The sequence below is a fragment of the Phyllostomus hastatus genome, unplaced genomic scaffold (genome assembly GCF_019186645.2).
Source record: "Phyllostomus hastatus isolate PE091 unplaced genomic scaffold, TTU_PhHast_1.1 phas_scaffold_1674, whole genome shotgun sequence".
In the NCBI taxonomy this organism is placed as follows: domain Eukaryota; kingdom Metazoa; phylum Chordata; class Mammalia; order Chiroptera; family Phyllostomidae; genus Phyllostomus; species Phyllostomus hastatus.
In genome coordinates, this window is record NW_025334011.1 from 24924647 (window position 1) to 24938268 (window position 13622).

Genomic DNA, 13622 nt, shown 5'->3' on the forward strand with positions numbered 1-13622 from the left:
AGGTAATGACAACTTATGTTTATTGAACACCTACTGTGTGCCAGGCACTATCTAAATACTGTATACGAATGAACTCACTGAATTCTTGCATCTATGCAATGAGATAGAAGTGTTATTATTTCTAATTTACATATGAGGAAACTGAGGCACAGGAATGCTTTATTTTGCTGCCCAACTACTGAAACCGAGGAAGCAAGCTGCTGTCCCAGGGTTCAAACCCAGGGCTACCCCTCTAGCGACACTGCATTAGCTGTGGAGTCTTTGGTAGACCTGATCAGAAAAAAAAAATCTAACAACTATTTGTAACACCTTTTTTTGAGGAAAGTGTGTTTTGACTTCCAAAAGCCAGCATATCTGTGAACTGTTGGCTAGATAGTCCTTTATTGAGTCTGGGTGGGCGCCTGGGAATGGGGTGGGAGGTGGGGCTCCTGGCTGTCCCTGGGGCCCAGCTGTGTGACGTCATTCCCACCCTCACATGGAGCAGGGGCTGACATGCTCATCTTCCACGCGTCCGGGGTGTCATTCCTCTAAGTCTGTGGGTCTGGCAGGCTTCCAGCAATTGTTTTATGCTTTTGGACAATCCACCTGGACTGGCCTAGTTTCCAGTGGCTTCCTACGCTTGGCTCTCTGGAGAGAACTGTGCTGTTTCCAGTGCTGGCTCCCATGTGGGAGGTCCAATTCATGGAATGGGTGTTTGGGTTATCAAATATTTTAACTATTACTTGTCCCTTGCACAAAAGTGTTTTCCAAGCTCTTTTCACGTATTAGTATCTGGGAAATGGAAAAGCAATTTTAATTTTTTCTGTCCCTTCTTAATATAAGGGAAATACTTAATGACTGCTTATAAGGAATTCTTTGCTGATGATTATAACAGCTCTTATATATTTCATGAGTCTGTCGGTGTCCTGGGCAGTGAGTCCAGGTCTTTATAATACATTCTTACCAATTTCACAGCTGAGGAAACCAAAGCACAGAAAAGTTAAATCATAGGTAAAACTAGATAAAACCCAGTTCTATCCAGTGCCAAAGCTTGATTTCCTAACCACCAGTCTCTTCCGCCCTGTGGTCCTCTGCAGGGGCAAAGGGGCTGCTGTGGGCTAATCCAAACAGCAGGGCAATTTTTAAAATTCCTGTTTGTTTCTGGAATCCATTACTTATGGGATTTGTTTATTTTACTTAAGCCAATATTGAAATTAACTTGCATTCTGAGAGGTCACAGCAGCTCTGGGTGTGGGGGGGGATAACAGTGCAACCCTAGGAGCCTGGGAATCAAGGGAACAAATCAGACCGAGGTTAAACATTAGCCTCAGAGAACCAACACAACGGCGGCTGTAGCAGTGGGTAACCAGGGCTGGCTCTGTGCTCGAGTCTTATGGTAAATTATAAAAAGATAAATTTCAATCTATAATGCAGTTTCATTAAGCTCAGAGACTTCTAATTTGGATTCACAGTGACTGAGTTGAAGGTTTCTTGTGTTTACTTAGCAAAACAAAACAATTTCTTTAAAGATCTGACAAGTGAATAACAAAAACAAGGACCAGGGCTGTTAAAGGTAAACTGGTTTGGTGAGCTTGGGTGCCTTAGATGCATTTCTTTCCAGACTACAATAAATAGCACATCCCTGTCTTATTCCTGGTTTATTGAAGTGGCTCTATGCTTTCCCTCTGTTAGAGAATATGAGTCCCTTTCTAGGTAGCCTTCTGTTTGCCTAGCTTTCATCCTTTTCTGGGAAATTCCGGGATTAAGATGAAATCAGTTTGTGAACAGTCTTCCTTCTGATTTAATGGAGTTTGACTGGTCTCTGAAATCTTTGCTCGTTGCACCTGCAGTACTTGCATAATCATCCGGTGCCTGGTGTACAGTGGGGTCATGCACGCACTGGCCTTGTGTATGAGGCAGTGAGGACAAGGCTGTGAAGGAAGGAAAACCTCATCGCAGCAGAAGAGGGCTGGTTCCCTGCTCAGGACTTTCTTCTTCTTCTCCTCCTCCTTGTCCTCCTTCTCCTCCTCCTCCTCCTTTTCCTCCTCCTCCTCCTCCTTTTCCTCCTTCTCCTCCTCCTCCTCCTCCTTCTTCTTCTCCTCCTTCTCCTCCTCCCCCCTCCTCTTCCTTCCTCCTTCTTCCTCCTCCTCCCCCTCCTCCTCCCCCCTCCCCTCCCCCTCCGTCTCCCCTTCTCCTCCTCCTCCTCCTCCTCCTCCTTCTTCTTCTTCTTCTTCTTCTTCTTCTTCTTCTTCTTCTTCTTCTTCTTCTTCTTCTTCTTCTTCCTCCTCCTCCTCCTCCTCCTCCTCCTCCTCCTCCTCTTCTTCTCCCTCTTCCTCTTCTTCTTCTTCCTTTTTCTTTTCAACATGGCCATTTCTAGAAAAGTCAAGCTGTCCTGAATTCATACAATTTCAGAGCTGGAAAGAAGGTTAGCTATAGCCAATTTCCTCATTTTTAGACATTCCTCAGGGACATCCATTTCCTTGAAAACACAAAGAAAGTCAGATGAGGGTCTGTCTTCCCAGACAGTGTTTGTCCTCAGCGGTGCACCGTGTGCCTGCTCCCGTGCACAGCCTCTCTCCCTGATCCTGTTCGTGTTCACTCGCCTACAGAAAAATATGCAAGGCTGTCCCTCCAGCTCCGAAAAGACAAGAATGTGATGCTGCTCACCACACACTTTTTTTGGGTTTTTCAAAACACGTAGCTAGATCAAAGGACTCATATATGTGTAAGCCATGCAAAAGTGTTCACATTGGTAAGACCATGAGTTTAACTGACACTGACTGCTACTTAGCTGAGTCCCCTGGTAACAGACTGCTTTCAAATGTTGCAGTTCATTGGTTCATTCAAGAAACATGTACTGACTGACTGTCAGATGCCAACCATTGATAGCACAGCAATAACTGAAGCACAGACCTTGTCCTGCAAGAGCTCAAAGCGGAGCAGCTGGGGCAGACGAACTTACCTCTACTTAAGTGGTGGCCACCCTGATTGCTACCTAGCGATGGCGATGGGTTGTGCTGATTTGCAGCTTCCTCAGTTTGCTTGTGAACCAGGGCATTCTTCTCCCAAGGCCAGCTGAGTGGGCATGTGGGGAGAATGAATGAGCAGGGCCTCACTGGCACCATGTTCTGATCAAGTAGGCTGGTTGGTCTGAGCTGTGATGTGACTTGTGATGACAGCAGAGGCTGCACGTCAAGGTGATCTGCAATGTTTTATATGCAGCAGAAGAACCAAACCTCCTTAAATCCTTGACAGGTGATTCCACACTGAGGATGCTGCGTAGGTGGTAAGCATTACAGTCCCATGTTGGAGGAGAATTTGAGCCCTATGAGACCAAGTTCAATATAAAGCCAGTGATTTGCTCATTATTCTTAAGATTAGAATATAGAATAAGTGAACTCACTTCTGCTTTTACAGATTCACCACTCACCACAAAAGGTTTCAGTTCAAGAAAGTAAAGCTCCAAATATAACTTTCTACTTCTAGGTCTCAGCTTTGTTTATAGATTCAGGTTTCCTTGAGGTTAACACACATTGCCATAAAAAAAAATTAAAGCAAGCTCATGTTAAGATTTCACTCCCATATAGTTTCTGTTTCTTCCAATTCAATGGGTGTTCTGCTATAATAACCAGACCACACTCTTATTTTTAATATTTTTCTCCAAAAAAGGCACAAAATCCCAGGGTCCTTTTTTAGGCTTAGTCCTGACAGCTTCCTCAGCACAGCTGTCTTTCCCATGACTGGCTGTCTTCTGCATGAGTGATAACTAGGAAAAAGGAGAGGAGAGAAATAGATTGTCTTTATTTTCAGAGAGAATTACTTATTAAAGACATGCACAAAAGATCTCTGAAAACATGACAAGTTCTCATATGTGTCTTGTAAAATTTCAGCAGTTGAGGCATAAATAGTACAACACAGATAAATAGAACAGAAAAGCCAGCCACGAAGCTGATCTCAGAACATACAACAAGGGTACCTGACAAAGGAACTTTACAAACCATTGCTATAGGGATTAATTTATTCAGTGCATTGCTCGATGAATGAGGGTGGGAAAATAGACTACCTGGGAGAAGTCTCATATATATCTACTTTTACCATCAGAGGTAAATAAATACATGTCAAAATGAGTTCAGATAGATTAGGGGCAAATATAAAAATGAAACCATAAAAAATTCAAAAGAAAATATAAGGGATCTCAGAGTAGAAAAAACACAAAACACAAAACACTGTGATTTAAAAATAATCAGTGGAAGAAATTAAAAAGGGGAAGATCAATACATTGGGTTATATAAAATATAAAACATTTTTGGTCAAAATATCACACAAAATTAAAACATTTAAAAAAGCAGTGGTAAAATATATTAAGAGCTTTTAAAATGTATAATGATAAGTGCTTTGCATCAATAAAAGTGAGCAAAAGATAATTCATAGGAGTACACATTAATAAGAAATACATGTAAAAAATTACAAATACACAAGTGACAAAAATGATTATTTAGATGTGACTTCATTTTTTATCAAGTTAGTAAAGATTAAAAAAAATAATAGTTAACTCTAGGGTATATCTGCAGAAAAACAAGCCCTTTCATGTATTCCTGATGAATGTGTTAATTGGTAAAATCCTTTTTAAAAAATCAATTTGTAAGTATATATCAAGAGTCCTAAAAATATTCATACCCTTTGCTCTAATTATTTTTTATCTCAAAATAACTGAAGAGGCACAGACTGGTCTATATAGACTGGGATGTTCACTACAGTATTATTTATAATAATGAAAATTGGAGGCAACTTAAATGTCCAACAGACAATAATCATTAATAACATTATGATACATCAAGTAAATGAAATATTATGCAGCCAGTGAACACTGTGTTTTCTTTTCTTTTCTTTTTTTTTTTGTAAAGAAAAATGTAGGGATTAACACGCTCCTTTAATTTGTTTTTAAATATTTTTAAGGTTTAAAAGTGTTTGAAGTTTGTAATTCCTAGCAAGAAAACATTTTCTGGATGAACACCATCCACTGGGTAATTTCAGCTGCTTTACCTTCAGCAAGGGCTTCATTTGTCAAAAGGGCATCATGCCTGACCTCCAGATTTGGCTGACAATTTACTGGTAAGATTCATAACCTTTGGGTTGCTCTGATATTTTCACATTTTTGTGGGATCTGGGCCACCTTCTGGAAGACTGCTGTAACTTCTGGATCCTGCATGGCTGTGACAACCTCTGGACCACCAAGAATTTCATTGAGCTCAGGCATTCCTGCCATTCCGGCGTTCCTGCCATTCTGGCGTGCCTGCCGTTCCGGTGTGCCTGTTCCATTCCAGGAATGCTCCCAGGAACGCCACCTGGAAACAAGACAAGGTCAGCCTCTGATTGTCTTCTGGCTTCTCCCTCCCTCTGGGTTCTCTCAGGTTCTTCCGGAGCCTGCTTAACCCTCTCCATTCTTTCTTTGATCGCTCGATGCTCACATTTTTGCTCATACTTTCTCTGACATTCTGCAATTTTCTGGGCCTTTGGTTGAATTTCCTTCAGCGCTGCAGTAGCATCTTTATCAGGATCCAGTTCACATGCAATGGCAAGACCATGGGCCGCTTCTTCATGGCCCAGAAATCTGTGAGCTTCCCCTCGCCACTTGTCAGGCCGAGCTGAGTCAGGATTTATTTCAACAGCTCTGTCAGTCTCAGATGGCAGCATTTGGCTGCTATAATTTGATGAAGATACTGGCTGTCTTGTCATACAGAATGGCCAAGTGAGGATTCGGCTCCGTGGCGTCTGTGAGCAAGTCAGGGGCTTTCTGCAGTTCGCCACCATTTAGGGCATCCACGGCCGCCGTTTTTTATCATTCGCCTGACCCATCATCTCCTCGGTTATCTCTACAGCTTCATCTCCCATTTCCTGAGGGTCACCAGTGTCTGATTTAAGCACACCCTCATTGTCAGTTTCTAGATGGCTTTCCTTCCGTGATCGTTTCCCTGTTGTTTTCCTCCACCTTCCTACTATCTCTTTTTCTCTTCTTTGATATTTTCTTCGGATTCAGTTTTATGAGTAGCAGGTGGCATTTTACCCCCCACCCTCCCCCTCACCCATGCTCTCCACCCACTCCCTCGGGAAGCACATTTCCTCATGGTGCAGAGCATTCGGATCCTGCTGACACCCTTCCACGAAGGCCTGAAGCTCGCTCACTTTGCAGGGGCCTGGGGTCTGGTGGCAGAGGGCCTGGCTGGGGCTTAATTCCAGCCTAGGCACTAGGAGGAGGGAACATCATGTTTTCAAAGAATATTCCTTGACATGGGGAAAGTCTCATAATATGATTAGTAAAAATAGATACACTTGCCATTTAAGAAAATTATGTTTAGAAATAAAACAGGAAGAAAACATACTAATATGTTAACAGTGGTTGTAGCTGGTTGATGACATACAGCTTTTAGATTTTGCTATCTGTTGGGGAAAAGCCCCCAAGTCTAAATTCAGGATGGATTCTGAAGAACCCACACGTGGCCTTATTCAAATTCGTAAGAGCTTTAATAAGAGAAACGCACACACGCAGGCAAGGCAGCTACTCCCAGTGGTGGCGGGGCAGGAAGAATCCACACCCCTCCCAGCACAGGGTCCCCTTTTAAAGGGGGCGAAGAGCTAGAGGTTAATAGCAAAACCAGACTGCAGGTAGTTGTGTTCTGAAAGGACAATATATCACTAAGTTAAAAGAAAAGTTAAAAGGTAACATTACCTTTTACTACACTCCATACATTCATTAACCTCCTCCCTGGGGGAAGGACATTCGACGTTGGGTGGCATTGCGGTTTTGGGGGTAGTCAGCCACGTGTGAGGTTACAGAGAGTTAAACAGCCACGGAGAGTCCAACGTCTCCCAGACGCCCGTGTGGCGGGAGCCACGTTGCGTCTCGGTGAGTTCCCTACATCGTCTTCCAGATTTCATAGACTAAACCTGTCTTGTGTAATGCAGAGGACTGGGCTGGCCAAACAGTTTGGCTTTAAAGTAAAAATAAAAGACACATTTTTCATTTTCACCAATAACTTTAGTAAACAACATATTCACCATTTTGTTCCACTACCTTCTGCCATCTTTCAGGCAACTTCATAATTCCATCTCGCCAAAACGTTTTTATCTTGTGAGCAAAGAACTATTCCAGGTGCCTTTTGCAGTCTTCCAGGGAATTGAAATTTTTTCCATTAAGAGAATTTTGTAAAGACCAAAATAAATGGAAATTTGAAGGTACAATGTCTGGTGGGTACGGCAGGTTAATCAGGACTTCCCAGTCAAGCTATAACAGTTTTTGCCTGGTCATCAGAGAAACACATAATGCTGATGGAAGGTTATGCATTTTCTGTTGACTAATTCCAGACGCTTTTTGTTGGAGTGCTGCCTTCACTTGGTCTAACTGGGAGCAGTACTTGTTGGAGTTAATCGTTTCGTTTTCTGGAAGGAGCTCATCATAGACCATCCCTTCCGATCCCAGTACATGCACGACACCACCTTCTTCGGATGAAGCCCGGCCTTTGGTGTGGTTGGCGGTGGTTCATTTCACTTGCCCCACAGTCTCTTCCATTCCACATCATTGTAAAGTATCTACTTTTCATCACCTGTCACAATTTGTTCTAAAACGAATGTCTTCATTACATTTAAGTAAAGAATCACATGCAGAAATATGGTCAAGAAGGTTTTTTTCACTTAACATACAGGAACCCAAGCATCAAAGTGATTAACATAACCAAGTTGGTACAAATAATTTTCAATGTTTGATTTGGATATTTTGAATATATTAGCTATTGCCACATGGTAGAATGTTGATGGTTCTCAATTAATGTCTCCATTTGGCCACTATCAACTCCAACTGGTCTATCCGACCATGGAGCGTTGACCAGTGAGAAATCTCCAGCATGAAACTTTGCAAACCACTTCTGACACATTTGATCAGTCATAGCACCTTCATATACCGCACAAATTTATTTTTGCATTTCAGTTACTTATTTACCTTTCATGATACAATAAAGCATAGTATTCTGAAAGTGTTGTGTATTTTCCTTCATTTTTAATATTAAAATGGCTGCATAAAAATTCACCAATTTTGATGAGTTTTTAATAAATGCATGCTGATATGACAGCTGTCACAATACAACCTAACAAAATTGTTTTGAGTAAGGTTAAAGACAACTAAGCACTACAAGAGCCATCATACAGAAAAAAAAACATACTTACTTTCTGGACAACCCAATACAAACATATGAAATGGAACTGAGTTACAATGCTTATTTTCAGTAAGCTGAAAAGCACTGCTGACATGCATTTTTATTGTATCTTTTGTCCTCTATCACTGAGTCAGACAATCCAATAATGAGGATTCAATCAAGTTCCTTCCTGATGGGGTGCCCTGCCTACCTTCCTTTTTATCTGTTTTTGCTCGCAGCTCCTCCGCAGGCCCTCCAGACTCACTCCACCGGGTCCCCCAAACCCTCCTGCCACCTGCAACCTCCTCAGGGCTGCTCCCGCAAGTCCAGGGCCCCTGTGGTCACCTCTACTCCAGAAGCAGCTTCCCAATTCAGCTTCTGGGTTCCTACAAGGCTTTATGACATTTCCCTGTCATTGAACTGTCTTCCATGGATGCCTGTTTCTGAAACAAGGCCGCAGGCACCCACAGAGTGCCGTCTGGTACAGTCCTGGGTGTACAGGAGGTAGTCTTAATACGCAGTAGATTCTCAATAAGTACTAATGATTATCTCATTTCTAATCTGACTGTGGCAATACAGTTTGCCGCTATCTGAAAAAACATTTTTTTAGCATGTCTCCCTTCTACCCCACCCCCCAGAATAAAGCCATTGAGAGACCAGTGGACAATCAGTGAGCCAATGAACATCCTGATGGAGTGGAGATCAGGCTGTGGATCTCAGGTTTCTGCCGTCCCTGCCACATGCTTTTGGTGCAGTTCCTAGATCTCTGTGATGGTTAGAAGTTACTTTCCATATTAACTCTCGGTAGAGGCTTTAACTTTCCTCTCCTTTTAATCTGGCAGATGAGAGGGGATTGTGAAGCACAAAGACCTCTTTTTCACTACCTTTTAAAGTTAATGAAGTCACCCTTCATTTTAGTTACCAGAGTTCCAGAGAGGGTGGAGCCTGCCTCATAGGGCTGGTGCCCAGCTGTGTTTGTCCTGGAAGTCAGGGCTGGAATGAGGAGGCCTGGTGGCGGGAACTGTTGGCTGCCAGGTGTAGAAAAGAGGTCACAGACTCAGTTCTCAGCCTGGGCAGGCAGCACACGCAGGCACTGGGCTGGGGGTGAAGCCAGAGGCTGGGGTGGGGTCTGAGGCAGATTGACTGTGGAAGGTCATGGCAGATAAGCTTCGAGACCTTGGAGGAGTCCTGGCAACTTTATACTTACAATTTTGAGTTTTTTTCAAGAAGTCACCCCCAAGCTACATAAGCTTTAGGCTCCACAAAAACTTGGCTCCACGTCTCGTGGGACGCTGGTGATTGGAGTGCTCTGTCTCAGCAAGCAGGACTATTCAGCTCCAAGCGCTGATAGCTCATCAGGAGTGTTGCTACAGCTTCTGATTTTGAAGAGCAGCAAAGAATCCATATGTTTGCATGAAATCACCTACATTTTAAATGTTGGCAACTTAAAAATAATCACTGGCCAAGACAAATCTTATCTACAGGCTCAACTGAGGGCCACAGGGCTGCCATACTGTAATTTCTGGTTATTTGAGCTTGTTGAAATTACAGAATTGCCAAATGCTGAGGACACCAGTATGGCTGGTACATCTGCCCTCCTTGTCTTCTGCACATTAAGAACAGGTTTGGCCTGGTCTAAACCAGCGAGATTTGCTCTTTTCCGTGGCTACAGCCAACAGCCAGACATTCTCTAAGTGCCTGCCGCTGGCCGCGGGGCAGGGAGCTAACCAGGGACGTAGATGAAGGGACAGTGATGGAGCAGCAACGTCACCTTGTGAACACCTGAGGACAATGAAGGTGGGCATTATTCTTCTCAGGCAGAGACTAGCCTGGGAGGTGGCTGTTTTGTGCCCCCCAGTAGGGCTGCAGCCAACGATTATAGGAAAGATTTATACAACTGCTTGAAGGGAGGGCAGGTCTGTAACCCCCAAGTCATCCTGAGGCTATGCAATCCACCATTTCATACCTGAGGCTTCCCACACTATGAACACTCCCAAGAAACTGTAAAGGGTCCCCAGAACAAAGGGGATCACTTCTGGGTACCATTTTATATGCAGAGTGTGAGCTCTCTAATAAAAGCTCCTGGTGTAACGGGAGACATCAGGTGGGGCCACAGGCTGGAATCTGGGGCAGAACATGGCGGGAAGACCACGAGGAAGAGGGAGAGAGGGAGAGGCCGAGGGGAAGGCAGGGTGGCCAGTGACACAGTCTTGTGCTGTCAGCTCAGACTGGTGATAAAGCTGCTTGGAGCAGCTGCATTTTGATTGATAATTAGCTTGTTCTGGGATCTGCTTTGTGGCTTTGGGGCTGAAGCTTGGCTTTCGACACACCTGCTGTGGTGACTAAACGTGTCAAGCAGGAGGCCAGAGCCTGAGGGGCCTGTTGTCTAAACTCTACTTCTCAGGCTCTGACAGAGGCAGAAACAGAAGCAGGGGAGGGGGAAATATTGCAGGTGGAGGGGACAGTGCAGAACATCTCCTTCTACTGGGACAGAGGGAGCCATCCCTGGTGCTCCAGCTGCTTCGGGACTGGACCTGCCAGAATTGCCTGGGGCTGTTTTGAACTGTGTGGCTCACCACCACCCAGAGATTTAGCAGAACAAGTCCACACCTCCCCCCAACCCTGCACAGCCCTGCACCCCTACCCATGGTTTGTTCCGTTTTAATTTCTTTATCTTGCTGCTGAGGGCCTGGAGGAGTGAGTGCACCTTGAAAGGAGGCAAGGCTGAATCTGGACCATCTAGGCTAGAATCTCATATCCTGACTTCTGGTCCAGTGACCTTTCAACTTTGTCCTACCCTTCCCTGAGCAGGATGGTAGGGTTTCTATAAGTTAGGGACAAAGCCACAGACCCCAGGAGGGCTGTTTATGTGTAGAATGGGGGATGTGCCATAGCACTGTGACCATTCAGGGTCATGGTCATCTTTTCTATGCTCTGTAGAACTGGTGTTTAGTACCAAGCACAGGGTTTTACTTCTTGAAAGCACTCAATACACTGCAAATTCATCTAAGTCCATCTGCATCCTAAATTTAAATAATTTTTATATTGTTAGAACCTGCAGCATATATATATATATAAAATGGGAGATTCAAGGAGTGAGATGAAGTTTTTCTGAATTAAGACGGTCTGAAACCTTCCTGCTAGTCAATAGTCCTTTTTAAAAGTATATTTTATTGATTATGCTATTACAGTTGTCCCGATATTTTTCTCCCCTTTAATCCCCTCTTCCCTGTACCGCCCCCCTCACCCTCCAGCTTTCTCTCCCAACAGTTCATGTCCATGGGTCGTACATATAAGCTCTTTGGCTTCTACATTTCCTATACTGTTCTTAACCTCCCCTTGTCTTTTTGTACCTACCATTTATGCTTTTATTCTCTGTATCTTTTCCCCCCTTCGCCTCTCCACTGATAACCCTCCATGTGATCTCCATTTCTGTGATTCTGTTCCTATTCCAGTTGTTTGCTTAGATTTTTTTTTTAAGGTTTGGTTGTTAATAGCTGTGAGTTTGTTGTCATTTTACTGTTCATTTTTGACCTTCTTTTTCTTAGGTAAGTCCCTTTAACATTTCATATAATAAAGGCTGGGTGATGATGAACTCCTTTAACTTGACCTTATCTGGGGAGCACTTTATCTGCTCTTCTATTATAAATGAAAGCTTTGCTGGATAGAGTAACCTTTGATGTAGGTCCTTGCCTTTCATGACTCGGAATACTTCTTTCCAGCCCCTTCTTACCTATAAGGTTTCTTTTGAGAAATCAGCTGATAGTCTAATAGGAACTCCTTTGTAGGTAACTGTTTCATTTTCTCTTGCTGCTTTTAAGATTCTCTCCTTATCTTTAATCTTGGGTAACTTAATTATGATGTGTTTTGGTGTATGCTTCCTTGCGTCCAATTTCTTTGGGTCTCTCTGGGATTCCTGGACTTCCTGGAAGTCTATTTCCTTTGTCAGATTGGGGAAGTTCTCATTCATTGTTTGTTCAAATAAGTTTTCAATTTCTTGCTCTTCCTCTTCTTCTGTCACTCCCATGATTTGGATGTTGGAATGCTTAAAGTTGTCCCATAGATTCTTAAGCCACTCCTTATAGATATATATTTATTTTTTGCTTTCTTATGTCTTCATTCTGTTCCACTTGGGTGCTTATTTCTTCCTTTTTTTTTTTTTTTTTACAAATCATTGATTTGAGTCCCAGTTTCCTTCCCTTCACTGTTGGTTTCCTGTATATTTTCCTTTATTTTACTTTGTGTAGCAAAGTAAAATAATTTCATTTCCTCCTTCATTTTGCGACCCTACTCAACCAATTCTGTGAGTATCCTGATTACCAGTGTTTTGAACTCTGCACCAGACAGGTTATCTATCTCCTTATTGCTTAGTTCTCTTTCTAGAGTTCTGATCTGTTCTTTCATTTGGGCTGTATTTCTTTGTCTTGGTGCACCGTCTGAATGAATGTTTCTTTAACTCCTTGGTTGTTGGATTTCCATGCAAATGTTTTTCTGGCAGTTCTGGTTGTTCTTTGTTTTTAAATTGGTTGTTATCCCTCTTTTGGTTGCGTGAGGAAGTGGAATGTTTCCGCCTATGCCCCCGTCTTGGCTGGAACTGACCCAGTATTCCTGATATGTGCTTGGCAGAATTACCTCACGATGTGAGAAATCAGTCACAAATTAATGTACGACTTACTGACACAGTTTGTATTGTCCTCACCTTATTTTCACCTGGCCACTGCTGATTTGTTTGCTTTTATGTTTTAAAATTTTACTCTTCCTGGTCTGCTGGCTTCAATAGCATGTCTCATTCTTCTGATCACTATTAACTTGTTGTAGCATTTAGAAGTGTTCTAGAAACAAGCGGTGTTTCTGCTTCCATAACAAGAGGGCCACCTGGAACTTGATGTAGGCTGTCACTCACCAAGGGAGAGTGGGGCAGGTGGAAAAGCAGGGAGCCCCAGGCTCAGGCCTTGAGAACGTGGGGAGAAAGCCAGACCCAGCTGTAGATGGCTCGGGCTGAAGACTGCATTTTGTTTTCAGTGTTTATAGTTTCTCTGCACTGTGATTATGTGGAATTTTTCAAAAATTCATGTTTCTTGGAATTTATTGGGCTCTTAAAACTGTGAGTTGATGTTAGTCATCAGTTCTAGAAAGTTCTTGGCTATTATCTCTTCAAATATTGCCTTCATTCCAATATATGTTTCTACTCTGGATGCCAAGTTAAATGTACGTTAGATGTTTAAAATGTATCCTCTTTTTAATATTTTTCTTTTTTCCTCTTTTCAGGCTGAACTCTAGATTTTTTTTCCTGACATATCTTCCAGTTCAGTAATTCTCACTTTAGCTGCGATAATCTGCTGTTGACCCAGCCATTCGCTGGGCTCTTTAACTTCAATGATTGTATTTCCCAGTTTGAGAATTTCCGTTTGGCCCTTAAAATTTTTGTGTGTCATTTTCTATAGTCTCCAGTTCCCT

General features: G+C 43.0%; 1 protein-coding gene and 1 pseudogene across 1 annotated transcript in view; one reads left to right on the plus strand and one right to left on the minus strand.

Annotated features, from left to right (window-relative positions):
- Positions 1–13622, plus strand: part of CAMK1D (calcium/calmodulin dependent protein kinase ID) — a 454947-nt gene that overhangs the window by 22635 nt on the left and 418690 nt on the right. The gene's annotated exons all lie outside the window — the stretch shown is intronic.
- On the minus strand, positions 4940–6774 carry LOC123831091 (annotated as a pseudogene).